The sequence below is a fragment of the Haliotis cracherodii genome, unplaced genomic scaffold (genome assembly GCF_022045235.1).
Source record: "Haliotis cracherodii isolate W230 unplaced genomic scaffold, xgHalCrac1.p SCAF_4, whole genome shotgun sequence".
Taxonomy (NCBI): domain Eukaryota; kingdom Metazoa; phylum Mollusca; class Gastropoda; order Lepetellida; family Haliotidae; genus Haliotis; species Haliotis cracherodii.
Window position 1 is genome coordinate 24,544,869 of NW_027266297.1, and position 18,395 is coordinate 24,563,263.

An 18,395-nucleotide genomic window follows, 5' to 3' on the forward strand; every position below is an offset into this window, starting at 1 on the left:
TAGATATCAATCAAACTCGCGGCTTCAGATCTAACCCTACAATGTTGACAAAGGTAACAAAATAAAGGGTTTAATTCTCGCGTGATACAGTTCTCGCGTGTAGTCACACAGTGTAAGACATCAAAGTATAGTTGTGTGTCTCTGTCTGCTGTCATCATCCGACACATGTGGCTAGCTCACACTGTTCTCTAGCTGGAGGTGAGTGTGAAGTAGTTTACGTACAATATTCTTTTGTGTACCCTCGCTTGTCCATTGTCTTGTCACGGCATTCATTCTCGTTATCTCAAGTTTCTGACTTTGAATAGGTCCATAATATCAACTGAAGCATGTTTAGAATGAATAAGGAATTTATGCAAGGATTGTTTTTCTTTGACCTTAAAATCATGGAGCATGTCCATGTTTGTGATAGTTGTATGATGAATTAATGACGGTATTTAGTTTATCAATATTAAATGGTACTTTGATAGCAGGGCATCATCAGATGTGATGTGTTTGTTGTTTAACGCCGCACTCGGCAATATCCCAGCTATATGGCGGCTGTCCGTAAATAATCGAATCATGAGCATCGATCCACAGCAATTGGGATATGATGACATGCATCAACCGAGTCAGCGAGCCTGACCACCGATCCCGTTAGTCCCCCCTTACGACAAGCATAGTCGCCTTTTACGACAACCATGTGTTGCTGAAGACCTATTCTACCCCGGAATCTTCACTGGTAGGCATTATCAGAGTGAGTTGCACTTAACGATGCTTAATTTGGCCAAGACGTTTAACTTAACCTCCATGTATATCGAGGATCTGATATCGTTCAATAAACATCAAATAGCCAATTCCCTTCCACTGATTTACCCACCTGAACCAGAAATAAAGGAGACCAATGAGACTGCCACGTCTGTTTAATATTTAGATCTATGCATAAAGATTCAGAGTGACAAAACCCTCTCCACAAGACTGTATGACAAGAGGGATGACTTCAACTTTCTTCGTATGGAAACAAGTAACTCCGTTTAAATTGAAAAGGAGCCCCAGTGAGATGAACCGGTGAACAATCTAGACTTGCTTCATTTAGTGCTATAGGATTACAGTAGCGAAAGGGATAAAAAATGGTTCAGGGACTGGCGTGGTCTGCCTATCGTGAGGTTATAACGGTTTGCCAATCCTCGGTTTAGTCAACCCGACATGAAGACCAATCTTACCATTAACTGACACAGGATTATATCTTTCTAATATGTACAGTGAAAGCCAGGAAATTACTGTTAATGACGTGTTTTTGTATTCAAAGCACAAATAATGTTTCGTTAACTATGTACAGTAAACTACGGTTATAATGAACTCAAATGGAACACGGATTTGAGTTCGATATAAACGTAGTTCGTTATAAGCATATATACTTATAAACAGGAAATGGTCGGGACCAAAAAATACGTTCGTTATATCTGTCAGTTCGTTATAAACGTAGTTTACCGTAGTTCCGGATTATTTCACCAGGAACGTGTGTCCGAGTGTTATACAGATTGAACCTGATATCAAACATGGTGTAGTGATGACATATTTTGCACTGGAATCTAGCAGACCTGCCTACAGGCCTATTGGTACGTTTCACATATTCCTTCGTGTCACAGCTTTACATATACCTCCAATGGTGCGTTTACTAATGCAAAGGTAGCATAGTTCGTATCTGTTGGGATCATCAATTATCAAAACGCTCTACAAAGCTTTACATACATAACAGATCCACAAAACAGTTAATTTGGGTTCACATTAAACATTCAACAACTCGTTGTTCATAAGAGTAGCGTAATGCCATATTTTAAAGAATCGTTTTAAGAGAAACCAAAAAAGAATACTTTAGGTTATTTTTAGCGGTATGCCCAAGTGTGTTAGCTCTTTATCTCAAAGTCTATGGGGTGACATTCTGGTTATTGTGTCAAGATTCTGTAGGAAATGGCTGTATCTGTTACAAAACAGTTATAAGAATGCTTGATTGGCATGCATTTTGTTGTTATCATTTCTCATAATATTGTCACATTGTACTACTGTACAGCTCTGTGATAATACATAATATCATATATGATATGTATCGTCAATATCTGGAGGAAATAAAGAATATCTTTCAATGATACAAGTCAAAATAGGCGTCAAATTTGGAAATGTCCTCGACGTGTCTACCATAACACTTTTTGAAAGATTTACCGTCTTGAATGTTGCACCTTGATCAAAACAACTTTTTTTCAAAGTACATTAATGTATGTCGATGCATTTCAAACTTGTGGGACCACGGAGGGGTGGCAATTTGGCGACGGTGACGTCACATCTATAACTGACCCGTGAAGATCCGGGGTGGAATAGGTCTTCAGCTACCCAAGCTGGCCGTAAAAGGCGACTATGTTGTCGTAAGAGGCGACAAACGGGATCGGGTGGTCGGGCTCGCTGACTTGGTTGATGCATGTCATCGATCCCAATTGCGTGAATTGATGCTCATGATATCAGTCAGTGGATTGTTGGGTCCAGGCTGGATTATTTACAGACTGCCGTCATATAGCTGGAATAATGCTGAGTGCTGCGTTCAACAAGAAACAAACAAACTAAATACCATAAAACGTTTTGAAAGCTTTACTGAGGCCTTGAGTGTTGTAACTTTGGTCAAATAACTTCTGAGGAAGAGCACTATGACGCTCTTTGAATTCCTGGTAGAAAGTGCTTGCTCACTTGCATTTAAGGGGTTGTGAACTGTACCAAGGCCGAGCTGCTGGAATTTTGCTCGACATAAAGGGAAAGTTGACTATTGAAAAGTTTTCATCCGTCCTGTCATACAGTCTTGTGGAGAGTGTTTTGTCACTCCGTGTCGTTATGCATAGATCTTAACAGGCGAGTCAGCCTCACTAGTCGCCTGCATTTCTAGTCATTGGTAAACAGTCAGTTTCAAACAACGGAATTCTGAATTGGATGCCATTGGTACCTCGGTGGCAATTGACAAGATACCACGTCTACCTTTTGCCATCCACCCGATTTAATAGCTTTGTTTGGCATTTTATGGATTTGAGGAAATATTATGGAATTAAATGATATTTTCAAACTAACAATCCTCGTGGTTAGACGTTATAAAGCGTCGTGATAAGGTCAACTGTATACTTTATATTGAAACTAAATATGTACAACATTACGTTCCAGCTGTTTACTTTCTGCTACCTACCTATTGACCACATGTGCATTGTTGTACCCCTTTAAACTGATAAAAGTAGTAGCATGGATATAAATAATTCCATTTACAACGCATCATTGAATATAGTTTACAATAACGGTACCCACAACCATTCGTCGATAGAGTTTATCAAAATCAATACACAGAGTTAGCAATTTACAGAGATCCCGTGGATCCAATATAACTACACATTTGTCTCACAGTATCAGTAAACTCAAAACATGCAATGAATCAAGCGACATAAATGACAACTCAAATATTCCAAAGAATTTTTCCGGCTTGACGGTTTTGAAATAGTACATTTCCATTAAGGATATAAAGTTTGTGGGTCATGATGCCTTAGGCTCAATGTTATTGGACTGGAATTCTGCTTTCTATGTCTCCAAGCAAACAGGGTATCCTTTCCCCTTTGAATACCCTGAACGAATTTTATTTGATTTGATCATTTCAGCCTTTATGGGCATTGTAGCCGAGTGCATACTGTCACTGGCAGTCCATTGTCTCGTGTGCAAGCGACAAGAGGCGGTCGGTTCAAAACGCACACGTTCAATATTTCATTGCGTGCTCATACAAAGACGGCGCATCCTCATTATCATTGTATTAGGCTGAATACACCGATGATAAGAGAGAAGTCGGCAGGACCGTCCCGTCATTTTCCAGCTTGCAACCCTCCAAACAGGTCGGGGTTCCGACATTCGGAATCGGCGAAGCTTGGCGGAAGGAGTGCGGCGCATTCATCCTTGATACCATCATCACCAACGGCAACAGCCTGTAGCTCCACGTCCGCCGCAGATGGTAAAGGTAGGTGTACCTGCTTCTGTAATGGGCTGTGTGTCCCACTGACGACTCTCTGTTTCTGTGTTCAATTAGCCCGGTACCAAGTATCGTCATTGCTGTAGTGTAACTCCTTATACAGCAGTTTGTCCTACTTGCAACTAAATTCAGTTCGATGTCAATAATGATGACTATCGCTATATATTTTTTTAATTCTTTGCAAAGAAAAGGATAAAATTAGATGGATATGGTTAATTTTTTCTCTCAACAAAATGTGTGCATGATGACCGTTATATGCAATCATAGGTAAACAAAGACTTTTGTAACAACAATTTGACGGTTCTACCAGCGAGTCATCACCATGACATATTTAGGCCAGCATCCAATGGGAGCAGAACAGGTTTGATATTTCCCACGATGGGCTATTTATGGGTCAAATTCCGAACATGATTTGTGCATGCAATCACCATATCCTGTGCGTTTCTACATTTCTAAAACTACGATAATAAATTGCAAGCTATATACAGTGAAACCCTGAGAGTAGAAACGATAGGACCGGAATAATCTCTACAGGCTTTCGAGTTAACCAACTGCGACTTGCGTGTCACTGAATCATCTACTTCACGTTCTTTATGCATTGTTGCACACACGTACATTGACATGAGACACGAATGATAACTAAAATAAAAGTCGTGAGGTTTACAATCTTTATTTCATGTTTACATTTGATGACGCAAGTCGAAAATTAAATTGCATTATGCACACATCATGGCACTAAATTGAATGTCACTCGAAAACTTCTGTCATCATGGACTGCCCTTTCTGCATACTGTGGTCAAAGACTTTATCTGAAAGTCCCATAGACACACCAGGTTTTTCCCTGGATTGCCCAGTCATTGTGCTAGAATTGACAGATTATTATAGCAAAATTATAGCAAATCCTAAATTATGAATAAGCATGAAATATGTTTTATCATCCCTTCTGTAACGTACTTCAAGTGATTATTTTAACAAAGTGTTTTTCACCTTTGTTTGAATGTATTCTGTGAAATGTTCTTATTCTCAGCCAAAGTCAAACCTTCATATTAACCCTACAACGTTTACAATTAGGATACAATGTATTTATTATACGTCCAGCTAAACATGCACCAGACTGATTCAGTTCTTAAACGCCTATTTCCTGTTCATTTGAACAGAGTACCCCACTCTGCATTTAGGTTATTGATAAAAGGTAATCACACATAAATTCCATAATTGACAGCTGTCAGTGTGGCGTTTATGTTTTCATTCCCATTTCATAACGTCAGAATCGTACTCTCACACCTGTTGCCGATGGCATGATCACTAATGGCATTTATCATTTCGACCAGACAACGCACAATTCAATAACATGTAATTACATGTACTTCAACAAAACTTTTTAGAATACCTGCACATGAGTATGTTTGGGTATATCACAAATACAAAACCACGACGTTATGAAGGCAGTGTGTTAGTTGAACATGTACATGTATATACACATGTTGGCTAGTGTCCCCCTTTGTGTAAATGGAAATATATCAGGAATATTCATGATTAATCACACATGTGAAACGGTAGACATTAGAGTGTTTGAATAAGGTTATAATTCCGAAGTAACTTAAGCTCTTAAACGTGTTTGTAATAGTGCAATGGAGAATATTTTGTGATGTGATGTAGAATGTTAACACATTTACAATTTCTTGAACCAAATTTATCAAGTTTGTTATTTCATTAGAATAATGAATTTCAATTTCCAATAACACCGAATGTAATGATAAAATCATATTTGTTAAAGTTTAGGCATATAAATGTTGATCACGTTCGCTCGGAAAACGGCATATGCTGATGTTGGCTTTTCAGCTAGATACTTATGATGACTAATGTATAATGTCAACACAATGGCAGGATGTCCACAAATGGTCTCAGACTCCGCCTTGACACGTTAATCAATTAGGACGCTGACCACACTTACTGGACGTTTGCCGATTTCAGACAGGCAGCGCTAGTATACCCATTTGTCCGCCACAATATCTGGCAAACCAGTCAAATATGGCTAATGCGTGGTGTTTGCTTTTGCTTAGCTGGTCTCAGAGATCCGAGAGTCGCCTCAGAGAGCTATTGTGAGGCTCACGGAGCGTTATTTGAACGTCGTCCACGGCTGCGTATCCGCCAAGTGCTGCCGAAACTCACAATCCACTTGAAATGATAGACCGAGCTAGCAAACCGGCACGCTGTCGATGTACATTGTCAAACAATTGTTTCTATACACTGGTCAATCGATAACTGTAGTGTTTTATATTACTGTACCAAGTTTGAGCCCGTCCAACACTATCATGTTTGTATTGCCATAGCGATACAATGGATGTTCCGCATATGATGCAAACGTTTTAGCGATGGGGCTTTATGTTATTTTATGAGAAAGAATACTCAAAGGTTTTTTTAATCGATTCTTATGATGTTTTCATAAAGCTCTGAACTTAAAGGATGTATTTAGCTTTACTTTATATGTCTTACGTCTGTACTGATTTTAGAAATATAAAGTAAAAAGAACATTATAGATGACATATCTTAATATTAACATTGTAGCATCTTAGTTTTCAACAACACATGCTGACGTGGTACTCTACATTTCACTGGGTGTTGTCACGATATTGCTGAAATATTGCCGATGTGACGTTAAACTGTAACTCACTCACTCACTGGGTGTTGATGAGGCTAGGGGAGAGGTCATTGGGTTGATGAGGCGTGATGGGGTGTTCAGCTAAATCTTATCGCATTGTATAATTATATCCATTTTATTTATTAGGTACAAAATCAGTTTTGTAAATATAGCATTATACTTTGATGTGAAAAAACATCAAAATAAAACTCCTGTCTTATTAATTTTAGTTAGGAATGCATTTAACTGTAAGTTAGAAACTATCCCCTCTGTCTTCTCGGTGTGCTTGCAATGGCGTTTATAATTGCATTTAAATAAACTTGTTTTCAACCATTTGTCATCTGGAACACTAGCTATGCCGGAAGCACGTGATCCACGTGAGGTAGATATGTCGTGGTTCTCGCTTGTTGGTTCTCGTGGTCCTTCCAGGTTTCAATCAATAATTTTCAAAAGACATAATCAATTATGCATATTTGCATATCTGCCGACATAATCAATAAAATATGCGATCACCTGGGCGTATAGCCTCTTAACAGAAATGTTTTGTTGGGATTCAATCATCAACGCTAGTTCAAGAGAACTATGGGACTTTGTATAGTCCACGGGACTGAATTGTTCATTAATTAGTCATTTCCTCTTTCTTCCGTTGTTCGCCAATAATTCTGAATTTCTCATGGTCATATTTCCATCGGTGCATTACGTTACAAATGCATAATTTATCAATTCTTTGCTATGGCGAATTATGATACATGGACTAATATGAAAATATGGAAGAAAAGGTAAAAGCTTTAACACGTGACTTATGGCACGTCATATACAGCAATTCGTCCTGAGGGTAAACTCGACCATGCTCGTTTTTCCACTCAGGTCATGCGGTGAATGTATTTTTATACAGTTATAAAAATGGTCCTAACATTTAATGGCAAACTCCAGCGTAGTTTTGACTTTTAAAGAATATGTAGTCAGAGCTTTGCCGCTTATCTATATATGCACTCTACCTACTCAGATCAGGCTACGTGAAGTTTCCATGGTGAAATTTAAACATTTATAATGATATATTTCACAGGTGACTTAAATATTCTATAACATAAATAAAATGTCGCGTTACCAGTTGTTGTGAACACTTGAGAGAGGTGCTTCACGTATATTTATGAAAAGATAAAATTTCTGTGGGAAATGAATTGAGATAATTTTACTTTATACTCAAAATGACAGAAATAAGGATCACTAAGTAACAATGTGTCTCCGGACCCCGACATAATTTTTCCCAAGCTGTAAACCACTGTTTTGTTTCCGGTCCTGGCTTTGTTTACTGATCAGCACGCTGAAGCTGTGATAGTGTCTACTGGGACGAAAAACTGCTTTCATTAACTCACGCAGAAAATAGAATATAATTATACAAATTCAAGTTATGCACGAGCTGATGAAACACGTTTTCCCACTAGAGTACCCCGCCTCTTGTTTAAAAAAAAGTCCAAATGCATAACCCGAACAGCATATCGTCATGCCTGAATACACTGACGGGCATGGGTCGCCGTTTTGAGACAAGAACAAAAACTAACATAATCACCACAGTGTAAATATTTAAAACCACGTAATAAAGTCATGCCTGGTTCTCCGTCTTCATTCTTCTACACATACTTGTTCTCTAGCTATGCATGAGCAGCGACAAGATGATAAATAGCGTCACTCATTATTGCAAGTCCCGTGTGCAAGCGTTCATCCCTCTTTAGCATTGTGAACGCTTTTAATTTATGGTCTTGAATGAAACTGTTGTATGACAGGAGGAGGATGTCTGTCTCCAAGGTAGTTGAGACCGCTGTACCTACATTAATTATGAATGTGACTGCGCTGGGAAGGTTCACAGGAAGAGAGTACGTGAGAGGTTGAACATTACCACAGGCATGTGAATGAGATCCCCAAACATGTTGTTATTTTTTGTAGCTGAAAAATAATGATTCCAGGTGTTTATTAAAAACATAATGTAGGACACGTTAACATGGTTCATATCTCACCTTATACGAAAGATTGGCTTACCTTTTGACATAGTTCATAAATGTCCTTTCTATTTCCAACAATCAGTGTAGCGATATCTTCCTGTACGGAAGACAGTAAATGTTAACACATGTACATTTACTTAAACTGTGTGTATGTGTAGGTCGTGAATGTATGTTTTATGTTGTGTCTTTGTGTAGGTCGTGAATGTATGTTTTATGTTGTGTCTTTGTGTGGATCGTGAATGTATGTTTTATGTTGTGTCTTTGTGTAGGTCGTGAATGTATGTTTTATGTTGTGTCTTTGTGTAGGTCGTGAATGTATGTTTTATGTTGTGTCTTTGTGTAGGTCGTGAATGTATGTTTTATGTTGTGTCTTTGTGTAGGTCGTGAATGTATGTTTTATGTTGTGTCTTTGTGTGGATCGTGAATGTATGTTTTATGTTGTGTCTTTGTGTGGATCGTGAATGTATGTTTTATGTTGTGTCTTTGTGTAGGTCGTGAATGTATGTTTTATGTTGTGTCTTTGTGTGGATCGTGAATGTATGTTTTATGTTGTGTCTTTGTGTAGGTCGTGAATGTATGTTTTATGTTGTGTCTTTGTGTAGGTCGTGAATGTATGTTTTATGTTGTGTCTTTGTGTAGGTCGTGAATGTATGTTTTATGTTGTGTCTTTGTGTAGGTCGTGAATGTATGTTTTATGTTGTGTCTTTGTGTAGGTCGTGAATGTATGTTTTATGTTGTGTCTTTGTGTGGATCGTGAATGTTTGTTTTATGTTGTGTCTTTGTGTAGGTCGTGAATGTAAGGTCTATGCTGTGTACATGTGTAGGTTAGGAATGCAAGGTCTATGCTGTGTACATGTGTAGGTGGTGAATGTATGGTCAATGCTGTGTACATGTGTAGGTCGTGAATGTATGGTCTATGCTGTGTACATGTGTAGGTAGTGAATGTATGGTCTATGCTGTGTACATGTGTAGGTGGTGAATGTATGGTCAATGCTGTGTACATGTGTAGGTAGTGAATGTATGGTCTATGCTGTGTACATGTGTAGGTAGTGAATGTGTGGTCAATGCTGTGTACATGTGTAGGTAGTGAATGTATGGTCTATGCTGTGTACATGTGAAGGTAGTGAATGCAAGGTCTATGCTGTGTACATGTGTAGGTAATGAATGTATGGTCTATGCTGTGTACATGTGTGGGTAGTGAATGTATGGTCTATGCTGTGTACATGTGTAGGTAGTGAATGTATGGTCTATGCTGTGTACATGTGTAGGTAGTGAATGTATGGTCTATGCTGTGTACATGTGTAGGTAGTGAATGTATGGTCTATGCTGTGTACATGTGTTTGTCGTGATTTAAGGTCTATGCTGTGTACTTGTGTGGGAAGTGAATGTATGGTCTATACTGATTGTATGTATGTTTGTGCTGTAAGTTGTTTGGATGTGTACATCACACATGAACTGGCAGTGTATATATATATACCCTTGTATGTTTTTTTAATGCATTTACATGGTTTTATTCAATGGACGTGTCTCATAGGCCAACTTAGCAGGATGTTTTATTTCATTGATGAGTGCTAACTGTAAAATAATGTTAGAAAAACGTGTGACACAAAAATAAACTATTTTCTCTTTCTCTCTCTTATTCCTTGTGCTCTAAGATAAGAAGAATGAACTACACAGAGAACCAATTGTATTCCACCGACATGGTTTTAATCGTCACATTATATGAATAAAACAGGTATATCTTCACAATAAAACAATGTTTTTCGAGATACACTGTTCGATTGTTTTCCATATGTACAATAGGCCCCTCGTAATAAATTAGCATGTGATTTAATTGGTTAAAAACACTTTTATTCATCAATCTTTATTGCATGACGAAGCAGCAAATCTCACGAATGCACTTTTAAAATCTTTAGGGTGATAACAACATTCTGTTTACTTAAAATCTCTTTTTATAGCAATCAATAAAGACATGAGTTTTATATCGTCGTTTTCTTAGAGATCATTTTGCCCGTGCCGCAGGTTTCAAACCGTACTTAACATATAGAGGACCATTCTATAATTTTTCAATGACAGAACTTCCCCGCGCGACACTAAGGGTTTTACCACACGCAGAGATATTGATGAAATATATATCGAATTTTTCATCCGTTTTTGTGCAGAAACATACGATCGATAACTCGGTTCGGGACTCAAATCTAAACAATAGATACATATTTAAAATATTCCCTATTTAAGCTTTGGAGACCGACGAATAAATTAATCATGCAACTTGGCGGAAGAGCAAGGTAAAAGTTGATACAATTGTTGATTGCAAATTGAAGCGAGACGTGTTCATCTGGGATGGTGACACATCAAACTTTAATGACCTCCCGTGCAAGGTTTGTTGAGCGTTACAGCGATGAAAAGCTGTTGTGAACAGTTTTTGTTCGATTCAGCATGGGAGCCTGCACTCGGAATCTTGCATTTCCACCGCGATAGTTCCAGCTGGATGATACTTTGTGTTGGACGGATCGATCATCGATCCCGCTTGTCTGTTGTGAGAAATGTAAGTTTAATGGAGTCTTTAGTATGGCGAATGTTGGGGTAATAACAGATAGGTTAGGCGGTAGATGTACAATAGTATATTTCAAGTTCTGACATGCAGTGACACGGGGTGTTATCAGACTGGCTACTGCGATCTTGCATACGTTTGGAAGCTTTGGAAAGAGTATCAATAGATAATTTTATTTATAGCTATTTTGAAAATAGATTGAGAGATAATTTCATTTCATGACATGAATGTGACGTATATATATTTGTTGAATTGATTTAAATGGTTAATGTATTATCAGTAGATTATTATTATATAACTGTATATGCTAAGTACACCATTGAATTGAGTGAGTGAGTGAGTTAGTGAATGAATGAGTGAGTGAGTTGGGTTTAATGCCGTTTTGAACAGTATTCCAGTTACATCAGGGCGTGTCAACTTGATGTGGGAGGAAAGCCCGAAGTAATGCAGGTCTTAAACGTTTACCACTTCGATGACACCCACGAGCACGGGTATGGTGCCGACAAACCTTGAAACACAATCGGGGCGAACCTGGATTTGAACCCCCGATCACAGCGAATTGTGTTGCCTAAGATCACTGGGCAACCCGTGCCCCTACAGCATTGAAAATAATGTATGTAAATATAGATAAAGCGAACGTATTTTCATGGTTCATGTTATTAAGCATGTTTACATTAATGGCGAATTAGTCCTGTTTCCACAAGAATCAATTATCTGGATGAGGAAACAATACAATTCAGGCTTATCAGTTCTGGAAATCCATTAAGCATGTCCTTTCCTAAATCGTTTGCGTTACCTTGCAGATCTACAGTGTGTAAATGTCCATCACTTCAAAAGAGCTAAAACAAGTATTGTTGGTGGTTGTGTCTCGTTGGCAATGTCATTACTATACAACACAGTCGTGACAGAAAATATGGATTTTAGATGAAAAAGCAAATATGTGTCCAACTGACAGCGCTATTCATAATCAGACAAGCGTGTCCAACATCAATACCCTGTTCTATATGGCGGAACATAATCATATGTGGCATCTGAGTACAGCTGAAACATGGTGACGGGTTCGTATGCTAAATACCGTGAAGCTGACATATTGGTAGTGTGGTTTTACGGTTGCTCGGCCAGTCAGCGGATACGTAAAGCAGGGTTGGGCTCGGAATTCAACCACGTCTCCGAAAATCAAGCGAGAAATCATTCATATACTTGTATTTCATTCTTTACAAACATGTTTTTATGTTTTCCACACATTGCGCGTTTAATAGCGTTAGATACATGTTTGTTTCTTTGTTGTTTAACGCCGCACTCATCAATATTGCAGCTGAATAACGGCGGTTTGTAAATAATCGAGTCTGGACCAGACAATCCAGTGATTGGCATGAGCATTGATCCACGCAATTGGGGTACGATGACATGCATCAACCAAGTTAGCGAGCCTGACCACCCGATCCCGTTAGTCGCCTCCTGCGACAAGCATAGTCGCCTTTTACGGCAAGCATGGGTTGCTGAAGACCTATTCTTACACCGATCGTAATGGGTATGATCATACCAAATAGATTATTCAGGTTTTATTCAAAACATAACATAACCTGAATAGGTTGAGAGTCGGATGGTTATAGCTGTGTGACCTTTATAACTGTGTGTTATCGTGCCCCGAATTGTGTGAATTGTTGCTCACACTATCACCCACTGGTTTGCCAATGCCAGGCTCCATTGTTTAATGGCGTCAAAATAAAAAACTGGAATAAAGATGGTTTATTTTGTAACGGCACTTGTTCCTGTGAACAGCACAGAGGTCACAAATCAGGTGAAGTGCAGCAACGTTGGTGGCGGAGAGTAGTTGGATGGGTGATAGCGTTCGGCAGCTTGACTCCTGAGAGTTGCTAGTGTTTCGATCCTGCCCCAGACTGAAGCACATGTTGCACATGTAGCACATACGGTGTCTCCTTAAGTGATATTGTTCGAAATGTGCACCTCTTCACCCATCAGTGAATGGGTACCCGGTAGGATGAGAAGGTAATGTAACTGTTAACCTTCAATTACCACAGGCAGCTTAGTTTGTACACTCCCCAGGGAGCCTAGAATTGCACACCGATCCATTGACCGGGTTAATAACGTATCTCTTTGGTGCATTCTAAATATGATCATTATGATTTTAGAGGAAATAATTTTTATTATTTCAATGGTCCCGTTGACTTCGTAATCCAGAATTGACTATATACGACCGTTCGTCTCGACCATGGAAAATATCTGGCTTTCATACCGAGCAGACGGACCTAACCTCTGACCACATCAAAGTCCCTGTTGTAAAATATTCATCACTCTTAGGACAGCGGTGCTGCCCTTTCACACTTGCATCTACTTGCGCAAACTGTTAGCTCGGATGCCGTAGTTGTGCAGGTTGTGAGGAAATTTTGGATCGATACGATGTAACGTCATTGATGTAATGTCACCAGACACGAAGCATCTCCTCATGATAGTTGTGTTGGATTCGAAACAGATTGTAATTATGTAATGAGTGACGCTGCGATGAAACGGCTGTCTAGGATTCCTTCGGACATTTAGCCATCATATACATACCCAGGGTCGACTGAATCACCCGCTTATTTAAATTAATGATGCATGCAATGATAATAGCAACTGACAGTTATTGTTAGTTTCTTCTTCGTTGTTTAACGCTGCACTCAGCAATATTCTAGTTAAATAACGGCCGTCTGTACATTATCGAGTCTAGACCAGACAATCTAGTGATTGACATCATAGGCATCTATCAACGCAATAGGATACGATGACATGCATCAACCATGTCAGCGACCTCACCACCCGTTCCCGTAAGTCGCCTCTTACGACAAGCAGTCAAGCAGTCACCTTTTACGGCAAGCGTGGGTTGCTGAAGACCTATTCTATCCCGGGTCTTCACGGGTCAGTTATTGTTAGGATGGGGCACGTTATTGTTAGGATGGGGCACGCATAGATTAGTGGTCTAAAGTATAGCAATACTATGACTCTCAGTGTTTCAGCACTATACTTGTGTCCGTGATTAAGCACGGGACAACGTGTGAGACCTACATCACTTCCGTCGCTTTGGTGCAGCGTGGTAGCCTAGTGCTTAAAGCGATCGCTCGTCACGCCGAAGATCCGAGTTCGAATCCCCACATGGGTACAATATGTGAAGCCCACTTACGATGTCCCCCGCCGTGATATTGCTGGAATAATGATAAAAAATGGCGTAAAACCAAACACACTCACTCTCTCCGTCAGATGTCATATTTCTGAAAGGGTGTTTTCCCAAATGCATAACTCACGTATGATTCATCGACATAAGTAGCATATTTAAGTCCGTGGTTACATATTGTTTTATGCCGCAGTCCGTAGTATTCCAGCTTTTTAACGGCAACATGTATACAATTGCGGTTGACAGCACGATGAATGGGGCACACCGTGAGGAAAATTGACCCCCAAATCAGCCGTGTCATACATAATAACCATCCGATACAGAGGAGACTCAGCAAGAGCTATTTAAACATCTGCTCCCCAGGAATCGCCACGTGTTTTACCACTAGAGTGGACGAGTGTACATATTCTATTTTCATTGGACTTAGGAATATTTATTAGGATATTTAAATTGGAATTTTTATTTTACTATGGAGGGAATCGGAAATCATGAACCATTTAGACGTGTTCCTGAAGTCCAGATATAAGTTCCACGTTCCAATCGTCTCCAAAAGTCAGAATCAATACTCTAACTAGGTGCCTGCTAAAGACAGTTGTCCAATGACAAATAGTCATTTGAGGAGTACCTATCTATCCGATGCACCCACAGCACGCAGTGGGAGTGTATACAGCATGTGCGTTAGTAGACAGAGAAATTGTATGTTGCACGTGAAATTCATGTTACAGTGGACGGTAAGACAGTGTGCTGCACGTGAGTTCCATGTAACGGTGAACCGCGAGACGTTCTACCGCACGTGCAACTGCAACTGTGGACCGCGAGACTGGGCTGCACGTGCGTTTCATGCAACAGTGAACCGTGAGCCTGTTTAATGAGTGATTTCGGTAATTCGTTGCAAATTAAGTGTGTCGGAGTCGGAGTGCGAGACTGTCGAATTAACGGGTCCAAAGAGCACTGATTAAATCTGTTCCAATCATTAGTGTCGGATAAAGCCGATTGTCGGATTAACGAGACTTGAATGTATGTGATTGTAACTCAACGAAGAGAATTCATGACAAAATATGGCATCGAACATAGCGGCATGCCGACTTTTCGATGGTAGTACATTTATACGCTCGGTCACCCGCCCCTATGCCTATCAAGTAGCTGTGTATGACAAAACATAAAATAACACGTCGAAGTGCTTCAATGTACTTAATGTGACAGCACATGACAGCACAACAAAAATAGCCGAAGTTGTATTGTAACCGAGGGTTAAATATTGACGTTGAATTGCTACATGATGATGCCAAGTGCGTGAGATTATTTATATCCCACGTCAATAATTAGAAATTGTAATGTTACACGGGGCAAGCCGGGTTTCGGTATGACAGTGCATGTATCGTCATATGGCGTCGTACAATTACATAGAATGGTTCAAACCATGCAGTTTTTTAGATAGTTTCCATCATGTTTTATTCAGTTGATTAATCATGTTGGCAAAAATGTGACGAAAATGCATACTTTTTTTCAACGCTTTCATTCTTTGCCTCAAAACATGTTTATTGTGGAGTTGCATTTTTCCTGTGCAGTGTGCTATCTCTGTCCGGGTCCGCTCGTTGGGGTTTGGAGTCCGACTTTTGCGCCGGTTATGAACATTGGTCTTTCAGGACGAGTGAGTGAGTGAGTATGGTTTTACGCCGCTTTTAGCAATATTCCAGCAATATCACGGCGGGGGACACTAGAAATGGGCTTCACACATTGTACCCATGTCGGGAATCGAACCCGGGTCTTCGGCATGACGAGCCAACGCTTTAACCACTAGGCTACCCGACCGCCCCTTTCAGGACGAGATTGGTCTTGAGAGTTTCACCAAATCAGTAACAAGCATGACCTTCATCGCTTTGACTTTCCTAAGCTGATTACGTGATTTAAATGGATATTGCAGCGGCATTAAGCCGATCTCACTAACCCATTGACCAAGGGGCGGTAGGGCGGTAGGGTGGTGTTGGTTAAAGCGCTCGCTCGTAACACCGAAGACCCGGGTTCGATTTCCTACATGGGTACAATGTGTGAAGCCCATTTCTGATTTCATCGACCCGTGATGATCTGAGTTAGAACAGGTCTTCAGCAACCTATGCTTGCCGTAAATGGCGACTGTGCTTGTCGTAAGAGGCAACTAACGGGATCGGGTGGTCAGGCTCGCTGACTTGTTGTTGCATGTCATCGTATTCCAATTGCGTAGATCGATGCTCATGATATCAATCATTGGATTGTCTGGTCCAGACTCGATTATTCACAGACCGCCGTCATATGGCTGGAATATTGCTGAGTGCGGCGTCAAACAACAAACCAAACCTGACTTCCTCGGCAGATATATTGGAGGTATATTGCTAAAAGCGGAGTAAAACCATACTCACTCACTCACAAACTCATTGAATATCTGCTCTAACATAAAACACAAGGAATCCTCATGGTGCAGGGTGTACTGATAACACATGGTGAGCCGCCTTGATATGTCGCAGCCCTGGTTGGTACCGTTTCATTTGATGCATCTCAGGACAAACTTGATGACGCCAAGCGCCATTATTGGTCTCCAGGGAGCCCGGATGCTGTCGGCTTCCATTACAGTGTGCGTGCTCATCTTCATAGTGGTGTTGTGAAAACACCATTGTCAAATACAGACTTTCAAAAGATGCACAGTAAACGCCAGTGCATTAAACTTTGATATGCTGGAATATTGCTGAGTGCGGCGTTCAACAACAAACAAACAAAATAACATGCATTTAATATAGGAATGGGAACAATGAATTTAAATGGTTTGTGATATTTCCGTTGTTTTATTGATAAAACAAGTTGTTCACACGTCATGCTTACAGTTGTTCTTGAACAAACGTTATTCCCATGCATATGAAAAATGTGCATAAATTATAACAAGAATCGATGTCAATCGACAACAGTCATTAACGTTTTTAATAATGTAGTTGTTTTATTAATATCAGAATTGGAAGATTTACAATAACCTTTCTTTGGCACTGTGTGTGAATAAATTATGATAAAAGATAGCGATTGGGGGACATTATAGACTGCCGGAAAAAGGAAAATATACATTTAAAAAGTGGATTTGACAAAAACAGTTGCCGAACAGGTCCAAAACACAACTATGTTAGCCGTATCAAATACATTACCATCGAAAAACCATGACTTGATTGTTTCATTTTTAGCCATCAAATATGGAGACATACTTTCTTTTGCTCGGCAGTTTATTTCAAATCAGTGTTCATTTCACGGTGGATAATATGTGTTTTTTTGCAAATTATTCTCCCAATATTCTTACTAATTGACTTCTATTTTAATATACCACACCGGTATTATACAATTGACTGCATATTCGTGTTATTGGGACATGCTTCTTGTACGATCGAGATCGCGAGGTGATATCTGCAATACGATAGCCTGTAGTAAAATTGTTAAGATCATGTTATATACTTTCAAATGTCACCTGTGATATCAATTGCACATTCCGCATGAAATATATATTTACAAAGGAAAGATCGCCCCAAATAAAACAGTGGAATAATCTCTTGCCACGTTGTAGTTCCATTTAGCGAGTACCTTTTGAATGCTGCACGCGAAAAAGAAACCCTCGATATAACGCCATCATTAATGCCAAACCTTGGTTCTCTGTTACTACTGCGAAGCTTGACATTTGCTTTTTGTGACGGGTGCTACCGGTGGGGCGGGATATGCTCACCTTTTCGCGAACACCTGGTATCATCACACTGATTGATTGTGATTCATAAACACATATTCATTTTCGAGTCGGAATCATACAATCGACTCTGCTTTGGCAGAGTTTTTTTTATGAATATGGAAAGGGTTTTGTCGCTTTTAATTTCAAGGTAGAGGCACGCTTCTCTATACCACCATTCTAAAATACTAATACTGCGGCAAATCTCTTGGTTGATCATCACAGTGATTTGAGCACAAAAACTAAAATATTTCAAATATTTAAAAGTATTTCAAGATCATTCAGC